We start from the raw sequence: 16357 nt of genomic DNA on the forward strand, positions 1-16357 counted from the left end.
CGGGGAGAGGAAACTGAAGCTTAGCTTCCCTGGGAAACGACATAGATCCAGCTTTGATGATAGACAAAGTCTAGGCACTTTTTTGGTTGTAATCATCTATTTGGCGACTCTATTAGAGGTCGAAACTCTTGGCGACTCCACTTCATAGTTTTGGCTTAGTTTGTGAGGCATACTCGGAGAAATCCTCAAAAGCTACAAGCTGACCCAGTGCCTGACCCTAAAAAAATCATCAAAGAGAGAAAGGTATTGTAGAAAGGAGCATCAGGTTCAGGTAAACCTAAACAATCTTCTATATCTCTTCAAGAAAGGCTTGTAATAGAACAAATACATGTTGAGAGTATAGCATCTAATACTAGCAGTGAAGAAAAACTATCAGAGATTCATAAAGCTCCTTATTCTTTAGGTTCTCCTTTTGTTGTAAGCCTAAAGGAAACCTCACCTCCTATCCATCATACTCCTTTAGTCTTATCAATCACTCCTCAGCCCTCTATCATTCAGACTGCCAGTACTCTTTTAGCCACCACAACTATGGCAGGTCCACAAGCACCTACCAAAATGGAAAGAATCATAGCTGCTAGGTATGGACCTCTAATACTGCCCACTCCTCTGAATGCCATGCCTACTGGAGAATATCAGAAATATAGGCCTAAGTTCACTGGGACTGAAGGTGTTACTATTGAAGAACATCTTGAGTCATTCTATAGCTATGCTGATAATCTGGACATTAGTGAAGATGATGTGTGGATGAGAGTCTTTGTCCAAAGCCTAGATGGAGAGGCTAGAAAATTGTTTAGAGAACTAACCCCAAGACCTATAGCAGATATTGAAGCTTTAGATGATGCAATCCTAAAACATTGGGGGGATAAGAAGGATCTCCTCTACTACCACACTGAGTTTGGGAACTTAAAGAGGGAAAATGGTGAGTTGTTGTTTGATTTTAATAAGAGGTTTAACCGTATGTACAACAAGATACTAGCTAGAGTAAAACCTACTACTACCTTTGCTAAACTCACGTATGCCGGTGCTTTTGACTCTGACTTTTGCCCACTGTTGAGAGAGAGGTGATGTGCTACTTTGGCTAACATGCAGGATGCAGCCTTGGAAGTAGAATCAAACAGCATGGCTGCAAAGAAGCTCAAGGGAAATGTTGATAGAAGAAGACAGAGGGGCGAGTCATCATCCTCTGATCCGAAGATAGATAAAATGACCAAAATGATCGAGTCATTAGCCTCTGAAATCTCTAAATTGAAGGTTGAGTAGCACCCGAGGAAAGGAAGAGTGCCTAATACCTTTGCTCCTAGAAATCCAAATCCAAATCCATATAGAAGAACAAATGAGCAGTTGCAGATTTTGCAAAGAAACAAAGATGCTAATGAAGACCAAAGGGTGAAGGCTCCTTTTCAAAATGCAGTCATGGAAGAAGAGCAGTTTGAAGAAGATGATGAGATCCATTGTCTGGAAGACAAAGGCAATGCTTCCTTTTTGACCTCAGCTGCCTATGAAAAGTCATTATGCAATGACCAAATCAGCCAAGAATGGGATGGTAAAGCTATTCTACAAACTATAGATCAGCAAAGATATAATTTGAGGTCAAAGATAAATAATGCCAAGGAAACTCATGTTCAAAGAGCTGTTGTCCTTGCAGTACAGCAAGATAATAAGCAAAAACAACTGGCAGTTGATCCCATCATCCTCAAAGCTCCATATCATGAGGTAAAAGGCCTTGAGAAGTCTCCTTCTCTTTTCGGTTTTCAATCAGGAAAAAAATCAATAATCTTATCATTCTCCCCCTAATGGCTAAATTCCAAACTCCTATTTAAACCCTGTCTAACACTCTCCACATCGCCGAAAGCTTTATGTCCCTGAAATAGACGAAGTATTCACTTGGACGTATCAATAACAACACACTATACCAGAAAATTTCCTGTACATCAAATTAAAAACTCTGGAAATATTCATGTAAAACTATATATATAACGAGCGAAAGTACTAATTATATCTTATAATTCCAATCGAGAAAAAAGGTGCTTCGACGTGAGAACCGAAACCAGTAACTTTACTAATTTCGGGTGGGTAATCCATGGTGGAGGAAGGTTCATCTCTGGAGAAAACAAAAAATCAAAGCAAAGACCTGAAAATTACTCTGTTCCGTCCAATAGCCAAACACCTCACATTTTCTTACAAGTTCCGTGATCTTATTTTAATTTGCTACATCGGTGGAGAACCCACTTTGGTTTGGTTTCCATTATAATAATAAATAATGTGGCGTGCGAGTCCATCTCTGGTACCTTCTGCAGATGGCAAGGGCAAGGGCAGCACTGCTATTCTTTCTCATCCTTGCTTTCATAGTAATTGCGGCTTCTCATTCTTCGGCACCAGGTCCACTCAAGTTCTGCCAAAATTTATCCGATTTCTTAGGGTTTTAGCTTTAGTATGGTTTCAGACAGGGTATTGACAAATATAAGTTTTTTTTTTTTTCAGAGGGAAAAAACAGAATAGATTATATTAAGTGAATGGTATTGACAAATATAAGTTGTGTTGCAGACGAGATCATGGAAATTGAGGGTCGGAAGATGAGGGGAAGCCGGGAAAATTTTGAGGCCAAAGATGCGGCAGTCAAGAGGCGGGCTATGTTGCCTCCGCCCGCTCCGAGAGCCAACAACGATGCGCCGGGCCCTCCCGCTTCAAGCAAACCAATGCCCTGAAACTCTCATCGGTCAGAAATTAGGGTTTGTGTTTGCAGTATGCACACAATTAAGTATGTTATAGGGTTGATTTTAAGTATTTGATATATTCTAGTACTAACAGATGTATATGAATGAATGAAAAAGTGAACAAAACTTCTTCAGTTCTGCATAAACACCATCGTTCTTACATGGAGCTGAACTGGATTCCTTTTTCTGATTACATGGAGCTGAACTGGATTCCTTTTTCTGATGGATTAGTATTTTCTGTGTATATATTGTGAAACTGTTACATCATTTTTGGTTTTGGTTTATATGAGACTCATCCTCCTGTTGGTACAATTAATATATGTTTTTGGCTTTTGTTTTTTATATGTACATTCCAGATTGTATGCTGTGCAATATCTGGAAAATATGTCCGAACCACAGACTCTTGGAGTTTTTTTTTGGGAATACGTCATATATAAGGAAAATGGATGACATTTGTACTGGCATATTTAATATAAACCAGCTTTCTTTTCCTTAGGAAAAAAACAGTCTGAAGGATATTTGATATGTTTCCTCCAATAAAGAACCTGAAATTATTAGCTGATTTAACTCTAAATTGGTGGCAGTTTATTTGAAGTTAACCCTGGTGTGTTTCACAATGCATTTTGTATGATTTTTACTCAGAATACCCCAGCAAAATAGCCACTCTTTGATTTGTTTATAGACAGACATGGTGGATCATTGGCTACCCATGTTCCACATGTATTATGGCATTTTTGTGGTTTTGTTTAAAGTTAAATGTTTGCATCCTTTGTACACCAATTGATCCAAGGCAACACACAAACTTCTGGTAAGCTTTGCACATTCCATAAAATATTACTGAGTTACAGTTGCATCAGGACACATAGTTCCTTCAGTTACAGCCTCCTACTGTAGGGTATCTCTTGCTCCACCCTGGTTTATAGTGCACCGCCATTACGTTTTAGGGGATAGGGAACCAGCACTTTGAGCTAATAATTAGTACTGTTGTAACGTGAGAAGGAAATAGTATTTAATTACATATTTAGTTTATTTGAGATTCTTAGAATTTTAAGCTTTTTCTTATATCCTTTTTAATTTATTTTTTTTACATCAAGGGAAAAATGTATCCTTTCATGCATATACATATGTTATAAATAAAATAAACAGGGGAAAGGCACTTGATGTTGCAAAATATATATGTAACACATGCGTTGGCTGGATGATTGCCTTGTTGAAACTCTCTTGAGCATTAAAAATATTTTACTTATATGGTAATTTATTTTTTATATTGAAATTGAGTTCATGTCTTATATTAAATAAGATAAAATATGGAGACATTTTTTTAAGCATGTTTATCTGTTTTTATGTTCTCATTTTATAATGATATTTATCTTGTAATTAATATATTAAGCATTAGTAGAGTTTAGGCTTCTGTGATCCATATCAAGTTTACAAAAAAATTTCGGCGAAGATTACATGAGACATCATTTGTCGACGCGTTTCGAACCAAACAGTGTGGTTCATGGTCCTGCCAGTGTGGTTGATCGTCCTGAGTGTGGTTCATTGTCCTGACACTGGTTGGTTCGAAACGCGTCGACAACTGATGTCTCATGTGATCTTCGTCGAAATTTTTTTGTAAATATTAAGCATTAATTATGTTCTCATTTTATAATGATATTTATCTTGTAATTAATATATTAAACATTTTATTAATGGTAATGATAATTTTTTTGCAATCCAAATTTTGTGGTATCCTTGTTTTAAGTTACATTAATTTAATTAATTATATATTTGTAAATAGTAAAAAAAATTGCAATTCAAATTTTGTGATAGTCTTGTTTTAAGTTACATTAATTTAATAAATTATATATTTGTAAATAGTAAAAAAATTGCACAATTCCAAGCTTTATTTTTATCAATAGATTAATTTTCGTAATTTGGAATGATAGGTCTCAAACTATTCTTCTTTTTGCATATACTAGCTATTTCTTGGTCGTTGTGTAAACACCTTGATACTTATCTAATGAGCTTTTGTTTTTCCTCATGTTGTTCATTATGAAAGTGGATACATACACCAAGACATCATCACGACATCATCACTATGTTATTATGTGGGAAAACACAAATAATGGTGGAAATAATAAAAATGAATTGGGTAGTGCATAATAGCATTGTTTTTATTGTTATTGATTACACTTTGTATTGAAACTTGATGTAGCAACATGGCACTGGGCAAAGAGGATACACTTTCAGTAATTTGGATGTAATTTTTATTAATTTGTAAGCCTCTAGAAGGCCCAACATGGCAAGAGGACAAGATTCCTCGCCTCTTTTTGGGTTTGTGTTTTTTTTTGAGTCCCCAAATGTTAGGACAACGGCCATTTCAATGTAAGATCAGGTTGAGAATGGTGGTCCTGCGTTGTTCTGACAGGTCGAAGTGATGGAGGGTTTGGGGTTCAAATGAAGCATTAGCTCTATTGCCACAAATTATGAAGAGGGATTAAGTTTCATTGGCCTTGTTACCACAATTTTAGTTGTTAATTTTTAAAAGCGCTGACAGTTTCAGTGTCAGCGCCGATTTGTAAATAAAGCAATGCTAAAGCGCTAACAACAGGTGTGTTAGCATTGATTTGTAATAAATATGAGAATGTTGATAATGGAGTTATCAGCGTTTATCAGCGACAGAAAAATGATTAATAGGAATACACTGACAACGGGAGTGTTAGTGTTATCCGGGATTGGCCGATAGCGGGAATATCAACACCAAAAATAAAATTTGAATTTGAATTTTTGAAATGCATTGACACATTCGACGTCAACAACAAAATAATCATTATTAAAATTATAAAATGAAAATGCGATGACAATGGGAGTAACAACGCATTTCTGTAAAAATGGTCAGTTAAAACTTTGTTTTTCCGGTACAATACGGTAATTTCGAGCACGCTTTCTAGAATGGATTTTTCAAAAACGAAAGAGGTTTTTTTCCATAATAAACCCATTTAGAAAAACCTCTTTCAGTGTTCTAATAGCTATCATGGTTTTGGACTTTCGAAGGGATCATTGGACCCTATTTTTCAAGATTTCGTGAGGAAAAAGCTCATGGACATTTATTGACTTGGATGCCACCTCACCAAATTAGATTTGTTGATCCTTGTCTCTGCCACGACTTCAGCAACAACATGATCTTTAGATGCAGATAGGATTGGAAATTTCTATATGCATGTATTTGAGATGTACGTTGTGATTTTTAGACTTTGTAATTAAAGTTTTGTTAGAAACTGGTTTTTAGTTAGTTTGTCTTTTTTATAAAGACAGGGACTGTGTAATGAAGAAGGATTGGGAATACTTTGAAAGATCAGACCTGGTGTATATTATTTTGATATTAATAGAACTTGCTGCAAGCAATATTACAGCATTTCAAAGATTCATGTGTTGAAGGTTTCTTTTCAGTTTTCTCATGGTGTTTTCCTCTTTCTTAGTCAAAAATTGAATCCATTAATCTTCGCTAATTTGAATAAAGGTTATGAAATAGAATTCTTTGTAAATTCTCTATTTCAGATTATTCAGATTTCCTATATGTTTTTCAACTTAAATGTCAATTGCAAAATTCACATGGTTGCTCTGTCTTTTGATGTTTACTTCTACTTTCTCCTACCATCTCTCATTAATGATTTTTCTAAGAAACCTGCAACTATCTTGCCTCTGTTAGACTAATTTGTATGGCATGTAACTAATGTATTTGTATCAGAGACTCCATTCCTAATGGTAGTATTTTTCTCATATTCCAACCAAATTTCATTTTTTAATAAATCTGGCCACATAACTTAACTGCAAAACCTACTACTACAGTGATCTAGAGTAGTTGAGTTTTAGGGAGAGATCAGTTTTAGGGAGAGATCTCTCTCTAAGTTGAAGGGTTAACTTTCAACCTCGAAGAGGTTAGAGATTACCTTAGAAGTTTTCCCGTAGTCGGGTTTCCTCTAAGAGATAACATTTTGGCGTTGTTGTCGGGTAGGCAAAAATTTCATGTCAAATCATCCCTGGGAGAACGACAAAGATTGATATTTGACTTATGATGGTGAATAGAGTCCAAACACAAAGTGGTTTGTGCACCATTCACCTGGCGACTCCATTTTCAAATGATCCAGAATTCATGGCGGCTCCACTGTCCGAAGAATTCAGAGCTTGAACTGCAAATCTAGTTTCCTAATGAATCAAGATGACTAGGTATGTTGGAGATCTTTTTTCTATTAAAGGTTTTAAGGAATATTGAGACAATTTTGATGATGATCAAATTGTTGAAACTTTCTCAAGTTTCTTATCTATTTATTTAAAGTCATGCAAATGTAGTTTTGAGGATAAAATTCATTTCTTAGAAGCATTTGATGAGAAACTTGAAAAAGGATCTTGAAGCCTTAGAGATTCAAATACAATCCCATAATTCCCAATATCATAATCGATCTTTTGAAAGCCTTTTTCATCCAAGTCAAGAGGAGGCAGTGCTACCCTCTGTTGTCAAGAGTGTTTTATTTTTTGGAATGAGTTTGACAATTCACAGTTGAAATGATAGTTTGACATAGTGAATAAATCTGAGAAATTCAACCATGATTATCCAATCATTCAATGCCTTGGGGTTCATTAGATAGATCATCATTTGTAGTTGACTACATGGGGGGTTTTTTCAGTTTGAATTTTCAGCCATTTTTTCGTTGTGGATACAAATTACATCATGAGTTGCCTTCGCCACTATACTGTCTAGTTTTGATTTAGTTGAAGCACAGTGAAAAAACCACGGTATTTGAGCAGCTACTGGATTGGTTTCGTTTGTATTTTTGTATTATTTGATTGGGTAGTTATTTCAGCAATTTAGGATAGGTTGGTGTGCCAATAAGCTCAACACTTTGAGCATGTTTAGTTACGATTTTTAATTTCAATTTACATTTGCATTGTGGTATAGTTTACAAGTTGCAGGGTCACTAGTTGGGAGTCGCCCAATAGATCATGCCTTTGGTTTATGGGGCTCTTGCTGCCTTCTATGATCAACATCATCCCCATGAAGCCAATTCTTATCACAATTTTAATTGTTAATTTTTAAAAGTGATGATAGTTTCAGTGTCAGCGTCGATTTGTAAATAAAATAGTGTTAAAGTGCCGAGAACGGGAATGTCAATGTCGATTTGTAATTAAACAGGAGAATGCAGATAATGGAATTATCAACGTTTATCAGTTGCAGATAAATGATTAACGAGAATATGTTGATAATGGGAGTGTCAGTGTTATCAACTATTGGTTGATAGGGGGAATATTAGCACCAAAAATAAAATTTGAATTTGAATTTTTAAAATGTGCTAACACATTCCATGTAAGCAACAAAATAATCATTTTAAAATTGAAAAAGGAAAATGCGTTGACAACGGGAGTAGCACCGCATCTCTGTAGAAATGGTCAGTTAAAACTCTGTTTTTCTGTACAACACAGTAATTTCGGGCACGCTTTCCAGACAAATGAGAATGAAGTTTTCAAAACCGAAAGAGGCTTTTGTCGACAATGGACCCATTTAGAAAAAAACTCTCTCGATTTTCTAACAACTATGGTGGTTTTCGATTTTCAAAGGGATCACTAGACCCTATTTTTTGGGATTCATGGACATTTGTTGACTTGGATGTCACCTCACCAAATTCGACTATATATATATATGATTTTGTATACTCGTGTTCAATTTAAATTTAATTCAATTTTAATATTTACTATTTTTTTATCATTTGATTAATTAATAATTCTATTTTTTAATTCAACTTTACCAGAATAATAATAATAATAATCTTATAGATAAATGTATTTGAGATTAATCATATTTTTTAATTCAACTTTACCAAAATAATAATAATAATCTTATGGATTAATCACATTCTTAGGATTTGGTCGGATTAATCACAGTCTTAGGATTTGGTGGAAGTTTTGAACCAAATGTGGTTCATCCTCATGAGAAGGTGAAAAATCATACAATCTTCATGAATAAATAGTAAGGATGCATCATTGCCTAGGGTCAGGGGATGAAAACTAGTCGTTGAGAATTAGTTGTTGAAGATTAGTTAAACAGGTAACCAGAAAAATTATTTGATATTCTAAATTAGTTATAAATTCTATTTAATATTGTAAATTTAGTTATAAATTGGTTATAGGAGCACCAATAATAGTAATATATAGTTAATCAAATTAATAAGGAGAAAAAGAATAAGCTTTAATAAAAATAATTGTTAAGATATAATATTAGATCATAATAATAATATTTTCAATTATGAGTATTTTTATTCCAAATTAATAAAGAGTGATTTCATTTCTATCCAATCAATTCCAAGTAAAAATATTCACATTTAACTTAATTTTACCCACTCTTAACTTAATTAAATTAATATTTTTCACTATTATCAACATGAAATTAATACAATTTTTACTATTATCAAATTGTAGGAATTTACATGGTAAGTTCCTCAGACAACACCGCTCACAAATAAGTACAATTTTTACTATTATCGAATTGTAAGAATTTACATGGTAAGTTCCAGAACACCAAAGGACACCGCTCACAACTAGGTCACGGCTCAATACACCACTATTATTGACGTGGAAACAGTCCACGTGTTGTGCCAATGAAGCCACTTTAGGCAATGTATTAATGTAAAAGAAAGAAAATTTACATAAGATTCCAATGAAGCCACTTTAGGCAATGTATTAATGTAAAAGAAAGAAAATTTACATAAGATTCTCTCATAAATGGTAACTCTACAAATGACCCTCCATGCTCTTTAAATATAGATCATGGACAAATCGGTGTTAAGCTACAGATCCACGTGCTGTGTCAATGCGGACACTTCAGGGAATTTATTAATGTAAAAGAAAGAAAATTTACATAAGGCTCTCTCATAAACGGTCACCCTACAAATGACCCTCCATGCTCTTTAAATATAGAGATCATGGACAAATCGGTGTTAAGCCATAGATCAAGTGTCAGTAATACTGAGGAGAAAATGAACCGTGGGATCACTTCCTGTAACATATCGTAACAATTAGATTGTAAGTTACAAAAGTACATAGTAAAGAAACACACTTTACCTAACTCTACACTAGACCAAGTTATACTTAACTATTTCCTATATGTCGGAATATCCTAACATGCTCTTTCAAGAACAATTTAAAATAGGATTGAAAGATGTACAAATATGATACAATAAGAGAAAGAAAAAAGCATTACAACCTATTCAAATTAAATATATTTTTATTATTTTTTATGCATGTTAACTTAAATCCTTTAATTTCTATTCAATTTCTTATATTTATTAATAATTTTATAAAAAATTGAATCAATACTCTTATCATTCTCCCTCTTTAACGGCTAAATTCTAACTCTTTCCATTTAAACTAAATCTAGCACTCTTCATATCTTCAAACACTTAATACCCAAATAAATAAACATCCAACATATCAATAACAACACACTATACCAAAAGATTTCCTCTTCATCAGAAATATTCTTGTAAAATTATATATAAAAAATCGAAACTGCTAATTATATCTTATAATTCCAAAAGATTTCATTTCCATCAAAAATATTCTCGCAAAATTATATATAAATTTCCTCTTCATCAGAAATATGCTTGTAAAATTATATATAAAACAATCGAAACTGCTAATTATATCTTATAATTCCAAAAGATTTCATTTCCATCAAAAATATTCTCTCAAAATTATATATAAAACAACCGAAACTGCTAATTATATCTTATGATTCCAAGCTAGAAAAAAAGGTGCTCCGACGTGAGAACCAAAACCAGTACCTTTACTAATTTGGGGTGGGGAATCCACGGTGGAGGAAGGTTCATCTCTGAAAAAAATTCAAAACAAAGACTTGAAAATTAGTCTGTTCCGTCCAATAGCCAAACACCTCACATTTTCTTACTAATTTCCGTGATGTTACTTTAATTTTTGCTACATCTGTGCAGAACCCACTTTGGTTTGGTTTCTATTATAATGGTACCCTCTGCAGATGGCAATGGCAAGGGCAAGGGCAGCACTGCTATTCTTTCTCATCCTTGCTTTCATAGTAATTGCGGCTTCTCATTCTTCAGCACCAGGTCCACTCAAGTTCTGCCAAAATTTATCCGTTTTCTCAGGGTTTTAGCTTTAGTATGGTTTCAGACAGGGTATTGACCAATATAAATTGCGTTGCAGACGAGATCGTGGAAATTGAGGGCCGGAAGATGAGGGGAAGAAGGGAAAATTTTGAGGCCGAAGATGCGGCAGACAAGAGGCGGGCAATGTTGCCTCCGCCCGCTCCGAGAGCCAACAACGATGCGCCGGTCCCAACCGCTTCAAGCAAACCAATGCCCTGAAACTCTTTCGGTCAGAAATTAGGGTTTGTATTTGCGGTATGCACACATTTAAGTATGTTATAGGGTTGATTTTAAGTATTTGATATATTCTAGTACTAATATATGTATATGAATGAATGAAAAAGTGAACAAAACTTCTTCAGTTCTGCATAAACAGTCTGAAGGATATTTGATATGTTTCCTCTAATAAAGAACCTGAGATTATTAACTGATTTAACTCTAAATTGGTGGCAGTTTATTTGAAGTTAACCATGGTGTGTTTCACAATGCATTTTGTATGATTTTTACTCAGAATCCCCCAGCAAAATAACCACTCTTTGATTTGTTAAAAAAACAGGAGAAACACTCTATAAAAAGACAGCCATGGTGGATCATTGGCTACCCATATTCCACATCTATTATGACATTTTGGTGGCTTTGTTTAAAGTTAAATGTTTGCATCCTTTGTACACCAATTGATCCAAGGCAACGCACAAGCTTCTGCTAAGCTTTGCGCATTCCATAAAATATTACTGAGTTACAGTTGCATCAGGACACATAGGTCCTTAAGTTACAGCCTTGTTTAAAGTTAAATGTTTGCACCCTTTGTACACCAATTGATCCAAGGCAACACACAAGCTTCTGGTAAGCTTTACACATTCCATAAAATATTACTGTTACAGTTGCTTCAGGACACATAGTTCCTTCAGTTACAGCCTCCTATTGTAGGGTATCCCTTGGTCCATCCTGGTTTATAGTGCACCGCCATTACGTTTAAGGAGTTAGGGAACCAGCACTTTGAGCTAATGTAACCTGAGAAGGAAATAGTATTTAATTACATATTTAGTTTATTTGGGATTCTTAGAATTTTAAGCCTTTTCTTGTATCCTTTTTAATTTATTAGTTTATTTTTACATCAAGGGAAAAATGTATCCTTTCATGCATATACGTATGTTATGAATAAAATAAACAGGGTAAAGGCACTTGATGTTGCAAAATATAAAAGTAACACATGCTTGCCTTGTTGAAACTGTCTTGAGCATTAAAAATATTTTATGAAAAATGTATCCTTTCATGCATATACATATGTTATAAATAAAATAAACAGGGTAAAGGCACTTGATGTTGCAAAATATAAATGTAACACATGCTTTGGCTGGATGATTGCCTTGCTGAAACTCTTTTGAGCATTAAAAATATTTTATTTATTTATTTAGAGTAATTTATATATTTATATTGAAATTGAGGTCATGTTTTATATTAAATAAGATAAAATATGGAGACTTTTTTTATAGGTTTATTTTGATGTGTTTTTATGTTATCATTTTATAATGATATCTTGTAATTAATATATTAAACATTTTATTAATAGTAATGATAGTTTTTTGCAATCTAAATTTTGTGATTTCTTGTTTTAAGTTACATAAATTCAATTAATTGTATTTCTAGTTTTATTTGTAAATAGTAAGAAAACTTACACAATCTCAAGTTTTATTTTTATTAGTAAACCAACTTTCACAATTACACATTATAGATCTCAAACTATCTTTCTTTTTGCATATACTAGCTATCTCTTGTCTCTTGCAAAAGCAGTGACACTTATCTAATGAACTTTTGAGTTTGTTGAAGATGTTCTTTCTCATCTTGTCCATTATGAAAGTGGATACATGCACCAAGACAACATCACTATATGCTTCAAAAGTGTTATTATGTGGGAATACACAAATAATGGTGGGAATAATAAAAAGTAATTGAGTAGTGCACAATAGCATTGTCCTTGTTGTCATTGATTACTATTTGTATTGAAACTTAGTAAGCATACCAAAAAAAAATCATAACCAAAGTTGTTAACTAAGTAGAGGAAGGGATCTTTTAAAAGGGATAAGAAGAATATTAGAATGGCTATAAGAAGAAGGCTCTATGGAGGCATGGTAGTTTAGAAAGAAGTATGTGAGATGCATGCACATTCTCTCTTAAGAGGGCTTTGACCCCAATGTGAGTCACATGCATATTCTATTCTAGGAGGTCATAGATCCCAAAGGGAGTAGGGTGCATGCATGAGGAACATCTTTAGTTCTCATATGTAATTCTTGGGTGAGAGATTCTTTTGCACGTGTGCATGCATTCATTCTTTTTTAGTGGGCAAATTATTATAGGTCAGATATTCCATGCATAAGTGCACACACTCCCAAGGCACATCACAATCAGGGTTTGACCTCTTCAACGGGGCCTCTTCCCTAAATATGTCCATAGTCATTATAACCATTTTTCTCTTGTTTTATAAAAGAGAGGGAGGGTGCTTCACTATTTGCACTTGAGATTTTAAGGTGTTGCTTGAGATAATCATATATCATAATCATATATCAAATATAATATTCTTATTAGTTTGATAGAGAGAAATGTGATTGGTAGATGTGCTTTTAACTTGACGTTTGAATTTCCAAAATTATGATTTAAGAGATGTAGTCTTCTCTATGAATTGTTTTGATCTCTTTGTTGTTTTTTGTCATGTTGGGTCTATTGTGAAAGTGTATATGTGCACTAAGACAACAATGTTGCATGCTTCAATAGTGTTACATGTGGGCACACACAAATAATGGTGGGAATAATAAAAAAGAATTGAGTTGTGCACAATAGCTTTGTCTTAGTTTCCATTGATCATTGTATGTATTGAAACTTTTGTAAGGATACATGCTTCACTATTTTGGCTAGAGAGTTTACAATTTGAGTTTAGTGTATTGCTTGAGATAAGCATATTTCAGATTTAATTTTCTTATTAGTTTGATATAGAAAATGTGATTAGTAGTTGTTCTTTTAGCTTAATATTTGAATTTCCAAAAGTATGATTTATGGAGATCTAGTATTTTCTATTCATTTTTTTATGTCTTTCAAATTTTGCCATGTTTGTACTCTTGAAATTTCCACACTTAGTTTTAGAACATGTAGATCTAAAGTTTTAAGAGGTGGTCTTTATTTTCAGATCCCTAATTGTACTGTTTATTTCCATGAGTATAGATTTGCTTACGGAGTTTGTATGGCGCAAGTGAGGTCAAATTTCAGGCGGAGCTCCGAAACCCTAATCATGGTGGAACCCTAGGGTTTTTGGGCAACTATTTCGAGATTTTTCCACCAGCGAAGAGTTTGGATTTTGCAGGATGGTTTTCCACGCGGGTCTGACCGTCGGTTAGGGATTTTTTAATGTTTTTTGACCTCTAACAATGGGCCTGTCGGTGGATATATTATAGTTGTTCTGTGGATTATTGCCCATTGTTTTCTCTGCAACTCCGTTTTTACACAGCAGCCTACATTCCCCTGGTCATACGGCGGTCAGGTATTATTGTCGGTTACTATGGTTGAAGAGGACCTCGTGGATTACGAGGAGGACCCCATGCCAGAACAGGAGATTTGGGTGCATCAAACTGCCCCGGTTATGGGCCCCTGGCAGAATAAACCGCTTCGGACGACAGCTGCTGTTCAGACGCCGCTACACCCGCCCTCCACCGGAAAACGGCAACATCCTGCTGTCAACGTTGAGGACTTACCTGGCCTGGAATGTCCCCCCCTCTCTCCGGCCACTCTGAATCTCCTTGGCACCAGTCTTCAGGCATCTCCAACCTTTGACTCCCCCCTGCCATATACCCCGCAGCATCCCCTACCTTATCCCCCACAGCATTCCTTGCCTATGAACCCTCCCTCCATTTCCTTGGCTCAGGCTGGCCCTTCCAATCCTCCGCGGCCTGCACAATCATTCATACATCCGGGCTCGTGCAGTTTCAACCCACATTCCCCGATTCGCTCTGGATGCTTCAGCTCTCCAATTCCGAATCCTCGACCAGCTTTATCGGCCCAGCACAGCTCCTCGGAACCGTGCAGAAATTTGCTCAGAGACTATCCTACGGGCCGACGCACGGACAAGCTGAAAAAGGGCTGGTGCCTCAGAGCGGTGGACACTGATATTAATCTGACTTTTGGTGAAGACGTTCCTATGGCGGATGCTATGGACACGGCGAGGAAAGTTCTAGTTGGTCGTGTAAGAGGTAGGAACTACACTGTGGAGCGTCTGCGTCAATGGACCATGGAGATATGGGGTTCTCTGCTAAAAGAACTTCCAGTAATTAGGGTTTTGGCCAGAGGATGGTTTGCCCTCCGCTTTCATAGGGAGGAGTACACGGAATGGATATTATCGCGCTACTGGCATATTGAGCTAGCTCCAGTACTGTTGAAGAGATGGGATCCACTTTTCGATCCGGAGCGTGAACAACTTGGAGCAGGGCCTATTTGGGTCAGACTACCCGGTTTGCCAATGCAGTTTTGGACTCCTCAGGTGTTCAAACGTATTGGAGATGCACTGGGGACTTACCTTGAGCATGACCAGTCCTACGAAAAGACTGGCATTATGACTATGGCGAGGATTTTGGTACATCTTGACACCAGGGCAGGGCTGGAAGAAAAAATCACTCTACACAGGAGACACTTCTCACGCAAACAACTTCTGGACTATGAAGGAGTCCCATTTCGCTGTAGGAGGTGCCACAAAGTGGGTCACCTATACAAGGATTGCCCACTGCTATCTTCGGTGACTACAGAAAACTCGCGGGGGACAAAGCAACAAACCTCTGAAGAGCTGAACAAGGGAGAACAGAAACAAGGAGAGGCACCATCTGAGGCGGCGAAGGGCGCTACACAGAAGGCAAAAAACCGGCGAAAAGCTCTGACCTCACCTCCTCGGACTCGCTCCAAATCAGCTGCGGAAGCTTCTTCTCTCCCGGGTAATGGATCTTTCCCCATAACCTCTGTACTTTTTTTAGATGTTATGTTTACTGCTCTGCATACATCTTTGCATTCCCCCTCCTCTGCACATTGCTCTTTCCCCTCCATCCCTTGCTCCATCTTTCCTCCCCCCCCCACTTTCTCCACTACACCTACTTCCCTCAGGGATTTTTCCACTTCCCCTACTCACACTTCCTCCCCTTCTGGGACGGGATCCCATCCCTACAACCTCCGATCCAGAGCTCGACCTAAGACTCCGCATTTAGGGTTGGGCCTTTCCCCTGGACGGTCCAAGAAATCTAAACCTACCAGAGGGCGCCCATCCATGATCAAAACTGCCATCAAGTCGGCGGTGGCAGATGTCGCGAGGGGCCGTCAATCCACCATTGAAAGGGCGCTTAGAGCAATTGAGCCCTCTGCCCTGGTCTCCCCATGATTTGGCTCTCCTACAACTGCAGGGGATTAGCCAACCCCAAAAAGAGATTGGCTCTCAAGAGGCTTTTATTTGGTTCCAATTGTGAC

General features: G+C 36.2%; 2 long non-coding RNA genes across 2 annotated transcripts; both read left to right on the forward strand.

The window, feature by feature from the left end:
- The first annotated feature begins 2007 nt into the window (after nt 1-2007).
- On the forward strand, nt 2008-3055 carry LOC149159820 (uncharacterized). The gene is made up of 2 exons (XR_016261159.1): nt 2008-2379; nt 2545-3055. It is a non-coding gene; the product is annotated as an uncharacterized LOC149159820 (long non-coding RNA).
- A 7427-nt stretch (nt 3056-10482) lies between these two features.
- On the forward strand, nt 10483-11303 carry LOC149159821 (uncharacterized). Its single transcript, XR_016261160.1, has 2 exons — nt 10483-10828; nt 10926-11303. It is a non-coding gene; the product is annotated as an uncharacterized LOC149159821 (long non-coding RNA).
- The last annotated feature ends 5054 nt before the right edge of the window (nt 11304-16357 follow it).

Source organism: Pinus tabuliformis, chromosome 5_2, assembly GCF_031772625.1.
Source record: "Pinus tabuliformis cultivar Carrire ecotype Pingquan chromosome 5_2, CPIR1, whole genome shotgun sequence".
NCBI classification, from domain to species: domain Eukaryota; kingdom Viridiplantae; phylum Streptophyta; class Pinopsida; order Pinales; family Pinaceae; genus Pinus; species Pinus tabuliformis.